The sequence below is a fragment of the Pseudophryne corroboree genome, chromosome 11, assembly GCF_028390025.1.
Source record: "Pseudophryne corroboree isolate aPseCor3 chromosome 11, aPseCor3.hap2, whole genome shotgun sequence".
Lineage (NCBI taxonomy): Eukaryota > Metazoa > Chordata > Amphibia > Anura > Myobatrachidae > Pseudophryne > Pseudophryne corroboree.
Genome location: NC_086454.1, coordinates 164,855,041 through 164,867,823, shown reverse-complemented (window position 1 = coordinate 164,867,823; position 12,783 = coordinate 164,855,041). Strand labels below are relative to the sequence as shown.

At 33.1% G+C, this 12,783-nt stretch overlaps 10 non-coding genes across 10 annotated transcripts; 7 read left to right on the top strand and 3 right to left on the bottom strand.

Annotated features, from left to right (window-relative positions):
• Nucleotides 1–217: 217 nt before the first annotated feature.
• On the top strand, nucleotides 218–291 carry TRNAM-CAU (transfer RNA methionine (anticodon CAU)). Its single transcript has one exon. It is a non-coding gene; the product is annotated as a tRNA-Met (tRNA).
• A 1,588-nt stretch (nucleotides 292–1,879) lies between these two features.
• Nucleotides 1,880–1,953, top strand: TRNAM-CAU (transfer RNA methionine (anticodon CAU)). Its single transcript has one exon. It is a non-coding gene; the product is annotated as a tRNA-Met (tRNA).
• A 1,590-nt stretch (nucleotides 1,954–3,543) lies between these two features.
• TRNAT-CGU (transfer RNA threonine (anticodon CGU)) lies at nucleotides 3,544–3,617 on the top strand. Its single transcript has one exon. It is a non-coding gene; the product is annotated as a tRNA-Thr (tRNA).
• Nucleotides 3,618–4,177: 560 nt separating this feature from the next.
• TRNAQ-UUG (transfer RNA glutamine (anticodon UUG)) lies at nucleotides 4,178–4,249 on the bottom strand. Its single transcript has one exon. It is a non-coding gene; the product is annotated as a tRNA-Gln (tRNA).
• Nucleotides 4,250–4,775: 526 nt separating this feature from the next.
• TRNAM-CAU (transfer RNA methionine (anticodon CAU)) lies at nucleotides 4,776–4,849 on the top strand. The gene has a single exon. It is a non-coding gene; the product is annotated as a tRNA-Met (tRNA).
• Nucleotides 4,850–5,408: 559 nt separating this feature from the next.
• On the bottom strand, nucleotides 5,409–5,480 carry TRNAQ-UUG (transfer RNA glutamine (anticodon UUG)). Its single transcript has one exon. It is a non-coding gene; the product is annotated as a tRNA-Gln (tRNA).
• A 954-nt stretch (nucleotides 5,481–6,434) lies between these two features.
• On the top strand, nucleotides 6,435–6,508 carry TRNAT-CGU (transfer RNA threonine (anticodon CGU)). Its single transcript has one exon. It is a non-coding gene; the product is annotated as a tRNA-Thr (tRNA).
• Nucleotides 6,509–8,094: 1,586 nt separating this feature from the next.
• On the top strand, nucleotides 8,095–8,168 carry TRNAT-CGU (transfer RNA threonine (anticodon CGU)). Its single transcript has one exon. It is a non-coding gene; the product is annotated as a tRNA-Thr (tRNA).
• Nucleotides 8,169–8,727: 559 nt separating this feature from the next.
• TRNAQ-UUG (transfer RNA glutamine (anticodon UUG)) lies at nucleotides 8,728–8,799 on the bottom strand. Its single transcript has one exon. It is a non-coding gene; the product is annotated as a tRNA-Gln (tRNA).
• Nucleotides 8,800–10,987: 2,188 nt separating this feature from the next.
• TRNAT-CGU (transfer RNA threonine (anticodon CGU)) lies at nucleotides 10,988–11,061 on the top strand. The gene has a single exon. It is a non-coding gene; the product is annotated as a tRNA-Thr (tRNA).
• The last annotated feature ends 1,722 nt before the right edge of the window (nucleotides 11,062–12,783 follow it).

Sequence of the window (12,783 nt, the reverse complement as noted above, 5' to 3'; positions counted from 1 at the left end):
ACTATTATTAGATGCATTAATCTTTGTTGATATCCTATCTAATCATTTTTTTATTTTGCAATGTGGAAAGAAACTGGAGCATTTTTATGATACCCATGCTTCAAGTGACTCTATGGCTTAAGCTGTTCCTTGAAAAATTAAATGCTATGCAAACAAAATATGTTCTGTGCTTTGAGGTATATTTGCCAGTTTTGTGTTTGCTTCTAGTGACATCTATGGCCAGTTTGCTCAGTTGGTTAGAGCGTGGCACTCATAATGCCAAGGTCATGGGTTCGATCCCTGTATTGGCCTCTTGCTTTTCTTGATGGACAAGAATGGAATAAGCTCATCGGTGTAGCATGAATACTTGAAAACATAATAGACACATATATCACAAAATCTCTTCAAATCCATATCAGAAGACAGCATGAGTGTCATCTTTTGGCTGATGAAGATTTTTCTCTACATGGCTCATTGACTTTTATCTCAAATCGAGCAATATGGCATACCTAAGATTTGCATGGGCAAATTAATCAGTTATTATATTGCTGCTCAAACATAGAGGGCACTAGGTGTTACTAGAAGAAGAAGATATGTTCTCCCCTCTCATTAGTGCACACTGAAGTAAAAAAAATTAAAATGGAGAATTTCTAAACACCAGAGCACAAGTAATGGATCTCTACATTCTTATTGAATCTTTTCTTATTTCCAAATATTTGACATACTTCTGATTTGAAAAGTTTAAAAATGAGTTTAGACAAAGGACACCACTGAAGATGATGGAATTTATATGAATTGTAAATAAAGATTAGCAATACTCATACTTTGAATGAAAATGGAGCTTTAAACAAAAGGAAAAATAATCAACGTTAGGTCCCATCGAGATTTGAACTCAGATTACTGGATTCAAAGTCCAGAGTGCTAAACATTACACCATGGACCCCTCAACTGAACAAAACTTTCTACTGAACTGAGCTCATCTTTTAAATACAAAGAATAGAAATTCAATACTTTATATAGATGATTTCAAGTTTCTACTAAGCTCAGGGATGCAATAGGTGTTATGTAGAATATTTGTCTAAAACCAATGATAATATATAAAAAGTAACCTATTTTTAAAGGAGAAGATAGATAATAGAAACCTAAATGCCTAGGACCAATTTCAGTTGGAACATCACCCCTAATGTTATCCTAGCATTAAATTGACAGTTTTTCTGTATTGTCATATTTGCATATCAGCTGCTTACAATTGTTTCAAGCTTTATAACAGAGGACTGCCTTTTTTTATAGACCAAGGATAAAAGTCTCTTGTGAGTTAAGTCTGATTATGACATCACAATTTGTAAATTAAGCTAAAGTATGATTACAGAGTGTAGACTGAACAAAAAGTGCTTTCCTATGGATTGAAGTTTGTATTTTCTTAAGCTTTGCATTCCAAAATGGGATAGCATTCTCTATTTCCAAAGGGCACATTAAGCTACTTCCCCATTATATATTTTTTGTGTTAAAAGTTATTTATACACAACTTGGTAAAACATACTAAATGTAACACATAATGAATTACATCCTGGGATTATCTTTATCAACAATCTGTAAATGGATAAGAAAGATTGTGCATTAGATTTTTCAGATTGATTTTGCTTAGATTTGCATTTACTCCTTGTCTAAATTGTCTATTTTTATACTATTATTAGATGCATTAATCTTTGTTGATATCCTATCTAATCATTTTTTTATTTTGCAATGTGGAAAGAAACTGGAGCATTTTTATGATACCCATGCTTCAAGTGACTCTATGGCTTAAGCTGTTCCTTGAAAAATTAAATGCTATGCAAACAAAATATGTTCTGTGCTTTGAGGTATATTTGCCAGTTTTGTGTTTGCTTCTAGTGACGTCTGTGGCCAGTTTGCTCAGTTGGTTAGAGCGTGGCACTCATAATGCCAGGGTCATGGGTTCGATCCCTGTATTGGCCTCTTGCTTTTCTTGATGGACAAGAATGGAATAAGCTCATCGGTGTAGCATGAATACTTGAAAACATAATAGACACATATATCACAAAATCTTTTCAAATCCATATCAGAAGACAGCATGAGTGTCATCCTTTGGCTGATGAAGATTTTTCTCTACATGGCTCATTGACTTTTTTCTCAAATCGAGCAATATGGCATACCTAAGATTTGCAAGGGCAAATTAATCAGTTATTATATTGCTGCACAAACATAGAGGGCACTAGGTGTTACTAGAAGAAGAAGATGATATGTTCTCCCCTCTCATTAGTGCACACTGAAGTAAAAAAAAATTAAAATGGAGAATTTCTAAACACCAGAGCACAAGTAATGGGTCTCTACATTCTTATTGAATCTTTTCTTACTTCCAAATATTTGACATACTTCTGATTTGAAAAGTTTAAAAATGAGTTTAGACAAAGGACACCACAGAAGATGATGGAATTTATATGAATTGTAAATGAAGATTAGCAATACTCATACTTTGAATGAAAATGGAGCTTTAAACAAAATGAAAATTAATCAACGTTAGGTCCCACCGAGATTTGAACTCAGATTACTGGATTAAAAGTCCAGAGTGCTAACCATTACACCATGGAACCCTCAACTGAACAAAGTCTTCTACTGAACTGAGCTCATCTTTTAAATGCAAAGAAAAGAAATTCAATACTTTATATATATGATTTCAAGTTTCTAATAAACTCAGGGATGCAATAGGTGTTATGTGGAATATTTGTCTAAAACCAATGATAATATATAAAAAGTAACCTATTTTTAAAGGAGAAGATAGATACTAGAAACCTAAATGCCTAGGACCAATTTCAGTTGGAGCATCACCCCTTATGTTATCCTAGCATTGAATTGACAGTTTTTCTGTATTGTCATATTTGCATATCAGCTGCTTACAAATGTTTCAAGCTTTATAACAGAGGACTGCCTTTTTATAGACCAAGGATAAAAGTCTCTTGTGAGTTAAGTCTGATTATGACATCACAATTTGTAAATTAAGCTATAGTATGATTACAGAGTGTAGACTGAACAAAAAGTGCTTTCATATGGATTGAAGTTTGTATTTTCTTAAGCTTTGCATTCCAAAATGGGCTAGCATTCTCTATTTCCAAAGGGCACATTAAGCTACTTCCCCATTATATATTTTTGTGTTAAAAGTTATTTATACACAACTTGGTAAAACATACTAAATTTAACACATAATGAATTACATCCTGGGATTATCTTTATCAACAATCTGTAAATGGATAAGAAAGATTGTGCATTAGATTTTTCAGATTGATTTTGCTTAGATTTGCATTTACTCCTTGTCTAAATTGTCTATTTTTATACTATTATTAGATGCATTAATCTTTGTTGTTATCCTATCTAATCATTTTTTTATTTTGCAATGTGGAAAGAAACTGGAGCATTTTTTATGATACCCATGCTTCAAGTGACTCTATGGCTTAAGCTGTTCCTTGAAAAATTAAATGCTATGCAAACAAAATATGTTCTGTGCTTTGAGGTACATTTGCCAGTTTTGTGTTTGCTTCTGGTGACGTCTGTGGCCAGTTAGCTCAGTAGGTTAGAGCGTGGTACTCGTAATGCCAAGGTCATGGGTTCGATCCCTGTTTTGGCTACTTGCTTTTCTTGATGGACAAGAACGGAATAAGCTCATCGGTGTAGCATGGATACTTGAAAACATAATAGACACATATATCACAAAATCTCTTCAAATCCATATCAGAAGACAGCATGAGTATCATCCTTTGGCTGATGAAGATTTTTCTTTACATGGCTCATTGACTTTTGTCTCAAATCGGGCAATATGGCATACCTAAGATTTGCAAGGGCAAATTAGTCAGTTATTATATTGCTGCTCAAACAAAGATGGCACTAGGTGTTACTAGAAGAAGAAGATATGTTCTCCCCTCTCATTAGTGCACACTGAAGTAAAAAAAAATTAAAATGGAGAATTTCTAAACACCAGAGCACAAGTAATGGATCTCTACATTCTTATTGAATCTTTTCTTATTTCCAAATATTTGACATACTTCTAATTTGAAAAGTTTAAAAATGAGTTTAGACAAAGGACACCACTGAAGATGATGGAATTTATATGAATTGTAAATAAAGATTTGCAATACTCAAACTTTGAATGAAAATGGAGCTTTAAACAAAAGGAAAAATAATCAACGTTAGGTCCCATCGAGATTTGAACTCAGATTACTGGATTCAAAGTCCAGAGTGCTAACCATTACACCATGGAACCCTCAACTGAGCAAAACCTTCTACTCAAACTGAGCTCATCTTTTAAATGCAAAGAAAAGAAATTCAATGGGCTAGCATTCTCTATTTCCAAAGGGCACATTAAGCTACTTCCCCATTATATATTTTTTGTGTTAAAAGTTATTTATACACAACTTGGTAAAACATACTAAATGTAACACATAATGAATTACATCCTAGGATTATCTTTATCAACAATCTGTTAATGGATAAGAAAGATTGTGCATTAGATTTTTCAGATTGATTTTGCTTAGATTTGCATTTACTCCTTGTCTAAATTGTCTATTTTTATACTATTATTAGATGCATTAATCTTTGTTGATATCCTATCTAATCATTTTTTTATTTTGCAATGTGGAAAGAAACTGGAGCATTTTTATGATACCCATGCTTCAAGTGACTCTATGACTTAAGCTGTTCCTTGAAAAATTAAATGCTATGCAAACAAAATTTCTTCTGTGCTTTGAGGTATATTTGCCAGTTTTGTGGTTGCTTCTAGCGATGTCTGTGGCCAGTTTGCTCAGTTGGTTAGAGCGTGGCACTCATAATGCCAAGGTCATGGGTTCGATCCCTGTATTGGCCTCTTGCTTCTCTTGATGGACAAGAATGGAATAAGCTCATCGGTGTAGCATGAATACTTGAAAACATAATAGACACATATATCACAAAATCTCTTCAAATCCATATCAGAAGACAGCATGAGTGTCATCTTTTGGCTGATGAAGATTTTTCTCTACATGGCTCATTGACTTTTATCTCAAATCGAGCAATATGGCATACCTAAGATTTGCATGGGCAAATTAATCAGTTATTATATTGCTGCTCAAACATAGAGGGCACTAGGTGTTACTAGAAGAAGAAGATATGTTCTCCCCTCTCATTAGTGCACACTGAAGTAAAAAAAATTAAAATGGAGAATTTCTAAACACCAGAGCACAAGTAATGGATCTCTACATTCTTATTGAATCTTTTCTTATTTCCAAATATTTGACATACTTCTGATTTGAAAAGTTTAAAAATGATTTTAGATAAAGGACACCACTGAAGATGATGGAATTTATATGAATTGTAAATGAAGATTTGCAATACTCATACTTTAAATGAAAATGGAGCTTTAAACAAAATGAAAAATTATCAACGTTAGGTCCCATCGAGATTTGAACTCGGATTACTGGATTCAAAGTCCAGAGTGCTAACCATTACACCATGGAACCCTCAACTGAGCAAAGCTTTCTACTGAACTGAGCTCATCTTTTAAATGCAAAGAAAAGAAATTCAATACTTTATATATATGATTTCAAGTTTCTAATAAGCTCAGGGATGCAATAGGTGTTATGTAGAATATTTGTCTAAAACCAATGATAATATATAAAAAGTAACCTATTTTTAAGGAGAAGATAAATACTAGAAACCCAAATGCCTAGGACCAATTTCAGTTGGAGCATCACCCCTTATGTTATCCTAGCATTGAATTGACAGTTTTTCTGTATTGTCATATTTGCATATCAGCCACTTACAATTGTTTCAAGCTTTATAACAGAGGACTGCCTTTTTTATAGACCAAGGATGAAAGTCTCTTGTGAGTTAAGTCTGATTATGACATCACAATTTGTAAATTAAGCTATAGTATGATTACAGAGTGTAGACTGAACAAAAAGTGCTTTCATATGGATTGAAGTTTGTATTTTCTTAAGCTTTGCATTCCAAAATGGGCTAGCATTCTCTATTTCCAAAGGGCACATTAAGCTACTTCCCCATTATATATTTTTGTGTTAAAAGTTATTTATACACAACTTGGTAAAACATACTAAATTTAACACATAATGAATTACATCCTGGGATTATCTTTATCAACAATCTGTAAATGGATAAGAAAGATTGTGCATTAGATTTTTCAGATTGATTTTGCTTAGATTTGCATTTACTCCTTGTCTAAATTGTCTATTTTTATACTATTATTAGATGCATTAATCTTTGTTGATATCCTATCTAATCATTTTTTTATTTTGCAATGTGAATAGAAACTGGAGCATTTTTATGATACCCGTGCTTCAAGTGACTTTATGGCTTAAGCTGTTCATTGAAAAATTAAATGCTATGCAAACAAAATATGTACTGTGCTTTGAGGTACATTTGCCAGTTTTGTGTTTGCTTCTAGTGACGTCTGTGGCCAGTTAGCTCAGTTGGTTAGAGCGTGGCGATCGTAATGCCAAGGTCATGGGTTCGATCTCTGTATTGGCCACTTGTTTTTCTTGATGGACAAGAATGGAATAAGCTCATCGGTGTAGCATGAATACTTGAAAACATAATAGACACATATATCACAAAATCTCTTCAAATCCATATCAGAAGACAGCATGAGTATCATCCTTTGGCTGATGAAGATTTTTCTTTACATGGCTCATTGACTTTTGTCTCAAATCGAGCAGTATGGCATACCTAAGATTTGCAAGGGCAAATTAGTCAGTTATTATATTGCTGCTCAAACATAGAGTGCACTAGGTTTTACTAGAAGAAGATATGTTCTCCCCTCTCATTAGTGCACACTGAAGTAAAAAAAAAATTAAAATGGAGAATTTCTAAACACCAGAGCACAAGTAATGGATCTCTACATTCTTATTGAATCTTTTCTTATTTCCAAATATTTGACATACTTCTAATTTGAAAAGTTTAAAAATGAGTTTAGACAAAGGACACCAGTGAAGATGATGGAATTTATATGAATTGTAAATAAAGATTTGCAATACTCATACTTTGAATGAAAATGGAGCTTTAAACAAAAGGAAAAATAATCAACGTTAGTTCCCATCGAGATTTGAACTCGGATTACTGGATTCAAAGTCCAGAGTGCTAACCATTACACCATGGAACCCTCAACTGAGCAAAACGTTTTACTGAACTGAGCTCATCTTTTAAATGCAAAGAAAAGAAATTCAATACTTTATATATATGATTTCAAGTTTCTAATAAGCTCAGGGATGCAATAGGTGTTAAGTAGAATATTTGTCTAAAACCAATGATAATATATAAAAAGTAACCTATTTTTAAAGGAGAAGATAAATACTAGAAACCTAAATGCCTAGGACCAATTTCAGTTGGAACATCACCCCTTATGTTATCCTAGCATTGAATTGACAGTTTTTCTGTATTGTCATATTTGCATATCAGCCGCTTACAATTATTTCAAGCTTTATAACAGAGGACTGCCTTTTTTATAGACCAAGGATGAAAGTCTCTTGTGAGTTAAGTCTGATTATGACATCACAATTTGTAAATTAAGCTATAGTATGATTACAGAGTGTAGACTGAACAAAAAGTGCTTTCATATGGATTGAAGTTTGTATTTTCTTAAGCTTTGCATTCCAAAATGGGCTAGCATTCTCTATTTCCAAAGGGCACATTAAGCTACTTCCCCATTATATATTTTTGTGTTAAAAGTTATTTATACACAACTTGGTAAAACATACTAAATTTAACACATAATGAATTACATCCTGGGATTATCTTTATCAACAATCTGTAAATGGATAAGAAAGATTGTGCATTAGATTTTTCAGATTGATTTTGCTTAGATTTGCATTTACTCCTTGTCTAAATTGTCTATTTTTATACTATTATTAGATGCATTAATCTTTGTTGTTATCCTATCTAATCATTTTTTTATTTTGCAATGTGGAAAGAAACTGGAGCATTTTTTATGATACCCATGCTTCAAGTGACTCTATGGCTTAAGCTGTTCCTTGATAAATTAAATGCTATGCAAACAAAATATGTTCTGTGCTTTGAGGTACATTTGCCAGTTTTGTGTTTGCTTCTGGTGACGTCTGTGGCCAGTTAGCTCAGTAGGTTAGAGCGTGGTACTCGTAATGCCAAGGTCATGGGTTCGATCCCTGTTTTGGCTGCTTGCTTTTCTTGATGGACACGAATGGAATAAGCTCATCGGTGTAGCATGGATACTTGAAAACATAATAGACACATATATCACAAAATCTCTTCAAATCCATATCAGAAGACAGCATGAGTATCATACTTTGGCTGATGAAGATTTTTCTTTACATGGCTCATTGACTTATGTCTCAAATCGGGCAATATGGCATACCTAAGATTTGCAAGGGCAAATTAGTCAGTTATTATATTGCTGCTCAAACAAAGATGGCACTAGGTGTTGCTAGAAGAAGAAGATATGTTCTCCCCTCTCATTAGTGCACACTGAAGTAAAAAAAATTAAAATGGAGAATTTCTAAACACCAGAGCACAAGTAATGGATCTCTACATTCTTATTGAATCTTTTCTTATTTCCAAATATTTGACATACTTCTAATTTGAAAAGTTTAAAAATGAGTTTAGACAAAGGACACCACTGAAGATGATGGAATTTATATGAATTGTAAATAAAGATTTGCAATACTCAAACTTTGAATGAAAATGGAGCTTTAAACAAAAGGAAAAATAATCAACGTTAGGTCCCATCGAGATTTGAACTCGGATTACTGGATTCAAAGTCCAGAGTGCTAACCATTACACCATGGAACCCTCAACTGAGCAAAACCTTCTACTGAACTGAGCTCATCTTTTAAATGCAAAGAAAAGAAATTCAATGGGCTAGCATTCTCTATTTCCAAAGGGCACATTAAGCTACTTCCCCATTATATCTTTTTTGTGTTAAAAGTTATTTATACACAACTTGGTAAAACATACTAAATGTAACACATAATGAATTACATCCTAGGATTATCTTTATCAACAATCTGTTAATGGATAAGAAAGATTGTGCATTAGATTTTTCAGATTGATTTTGCTTAGATTTGCATTTACTCCTTGTCTAAATTGTCTATTTTTATACTATTATTAGATGCATTAATCTTTGTTGATATCCTATCTAATCATTTTTTTATTTTGCAATGTGAATAGAAACTGGAGCATTTTTATGATACCCGTGCTTCAAGTGACTTTATGGCTTAAGCTGTTCATTGAAAAATTAAATGCTATGCAAACAAAATATGTACTGTGCTTTGAGGTACATTTGCAAGTTTTGTGTTTGCTTCTAGTGACGTCTGTGGCCAGTTAGCTCAGTTGGTTAGAGCGTGGTGATCGTAATGCCAAGGTTATGGGTTCGATCTCTGTATTGGCCACTTGTTTTTCTTGATGGACAAGAATGGAATAAGCTCATCGGTGTAGCATGAATACTTGAAAACATAATAGACACATATATCACAAAATCTCTTCAAATCCATATCAGAAGACAGCATGAGTATCATCCTTTGGCTGATGAAGATTTTTCTTTACATGGCTCATTGACTTTTGTCTCAAATCGAGCAGTATGGCATACCTAAGATTTGCAAGGGCAAATTAATCAGTTATTATATTGCTGCACAAACATAGAGGGCACTAGGTGTTACTAGAAGAAGAAGATATGTTCTCCCCTCTCATTAGTGCACACTGAAGTAAAAAAAAAAATTAAAATGGAGAATTTCTAAACACCAGAGCACAAGTAATGGGTCTCTACATTCTTATTGAATCTTTTCTTATTTCCAAATATTTGACATACTTCTGATTTGAAAAGTTTAAAAATGAGTTTAGACAAAGGACACCACTGAAGATGAAGGAATTTATATGAATTGTAAATGAAGATTAGCAATACTCATACTTTGAATGAAAATGGAGCTTTAAACAAAATGAAAATTAAGCAACGTTAGGTCCCACCGAGATTTGAATTCAGATTACTGGATTAAAAGTCAAGAGTGCTAACCATTACACCATGGAACCCTCAACTGAACAAAGTCTTCTACTGAACTGAGCTCATCTTTTAAATGCAAAGAAAAGAAATTCAATACTTTATATATATGATTTCAAGTTTCTAATAAGTTCAGGGATGCAATAGGTGTTATGTAGAATATTTGTCTAAAACCAATGATAATATATAAAAAGTAACCTATTTTTAAAGGAGAAGATAGATACTAGAAACCTAAATGCCTAGGACCAATTTCAGTTGGAGCATCACCCCTTATGTTATCCTAGCATTGAATTGACAGTTTTTCTGTATTGTCATATTTGCATATCAGCTGCTTACAAATGTTTCAAGCTTTATAACAGAGGACTGCCTTTTTTATAGACCAAGGATAAAAGTCTCTTGTGAGTTAAGTCTGATTATGACATCACAATTTGTAAATTAAGATATAGTATGATTACAGAGTGTAGACTGAACAAAAAGTGCTTTCATATGGATTGAAGTTTGTATTTTCTTAAGCTTTGATTCCAAAATGGGCTAGCATTCTCTATTTCCAAAGGGCACATTAAGGTACCTCCCCATTATATATTTTTGTGTTAAAAGTTATTTATACACAACTTGGTAAAACATACTAAATTTAACACATAATGAATTACATCCTGGGATTATCTTTATCAACAATCTGTAAATGGATAAGAAAGATTGTGCATTAGATTTTTCAGATTGATTTTGCTTAGATTTGCATTTACTCCTTGTCTAAATTGTCTATTTTTATACTATTATTAGATGCATTAATCTTTGTTGTTATCCTATCTAATCATTTTTTTATTTTGCAATGTGGAAAGAAACTGGAGCATTTTTTATGATACCCATGCTTCAAGTGACTCTATGGCTTAAGCTGTTCCTTGATAAATTAAATGCTATGCAAACAAAATATGTTCTGTGCTTTGAGGTACATTTGCCAGTTTTGTGTTGGCTTCTGGTGACGTCTGTGGCCAGTTAGCTCAGTAGGTTAGAGCGTGGCACTCGTAATGCCAAGGTCATGGGATCGATCCCTGTTTTGGCTGCTTGCTTTTCTTGATGGACAAGAACGGAATAAGCTCATCGGTGTAGCATGGATACTTGAAAACATAATAGACACATATATCACAAAATCTCTTCAAATCCATATCAGTAGAAAGCATGAGTGTCATCCTTTGGCTGATGAAGATTTTTCTCTACATGGCTCATTGACTTTTGTCTCAAATCGGGCAATATGGCATACCTAAGATTTGCAAGGGCAAATTAGTCAGTTATTATATTGCTGCTCAAACAAAGATGGCACTAGGTGTTACTAGAAGAAGAAGATATGTTCTCCCCTCTCATTAGTGCACACTGAAGTAAAAAAAAATTAAAATGGAGAATTTCTAAACACCAGAGCACAAGTAATGGATCTCTACATTCTTATTGAATCTTTTCTTATTTCCAAATATTTGACATACTTCTAATTTGAAAAGTTTAAAAATGAGTTTACACAAAGGACACCACTGAAGATGATGGAATTTATATGAATTGTAAATAAAGATTTGCAATACTCAAACTTTGAATGAAAATGGAGCTTTAAACAAAAGGGAAAAAAATCGTTAGGTCCCATTGAGATTTGAACTCGGATTACTGGATTCAAAGTCCAGAGCGCTAACCATTACACCATGGAACCCTCAACTGATCAAAACCTTCTACTGAACTGAGCTCATCTTTTAAATGCAAAGAAAAGAAATTCAATGGGCTAGCATTCTCTATTTCCAAAGGGCACATTAAGCTACTTCCCCATTATATATTTTTTGTGTTAAAAGTTATTTATACACAACTTGGTAAAACATACTAAATGTAACACATAATGAATTACATCCTAGGATTATCTTTATCAACAATCTGTTAATGGATAAGAAAGATTGTGCATTAGATTTTTCAGATTGATTTTGCTTAGATTTGCATTTACTCCTTGTCTAAATTGTCTATTTTTATACTATTATTAGATGCATTAATCTTTGTTGATAACCTATCTAATCATTTTTTTATTTTGCAATGTGGAAAGAAACTGGAGCATTTTTATGATACCCATGCTTCAAGTGACTCGATGGCTTAAGCTGTTCCTTGAAAAATTAAATGCTATGCAAACAAAATATCTTCTGTGCTTTGAGGTACATTTGCCAGTTTTGTGTTTGCTTCTACCGACGTCTGTGGCCAGTTAGCTCAGTTGGTTAGTGCGTGGCGATCGTAATGCCAAGGTCATGGGTTCGATCCCTGTATTGGCCATTTGTTTTTCTTGATGGACAAGAATGGAATAAGCTCATCGGTGTAGCATGAATACATGAAAACATAATAGACACATATATCACAAAATCTCTTCAAATCCATATCAGAAGACAGCATGAGTGTCATCCTTTGGCTGACTAAGATTTTTCTCTACATGGCTCATTGACTTTTGTCTTAAATCGAACAATATGGCATACCTAAGATTTGCAAGGGCAAATTAGTCAATTATTATATTGTTGCTCAAACATAGAGGGCACTAGGTGTTACTAGAAGAAGAAGAAGATATGTTCTCCCCTCTCATTAGTGCACACTGAAGTAAAAAAAAAAATGGAGAATTTGTAAACACCAGAGCACAAGTAATGGATCTCTACATTCTTATTGAATCTTTTCTTATTTCCAAATATTTGACATACTTCTGATTTGAAAAGTTTAAAAATGAGTTTAGACAAAGGACACTACTGAAGATTATGGAATTTATATGAATTGTCAATGAA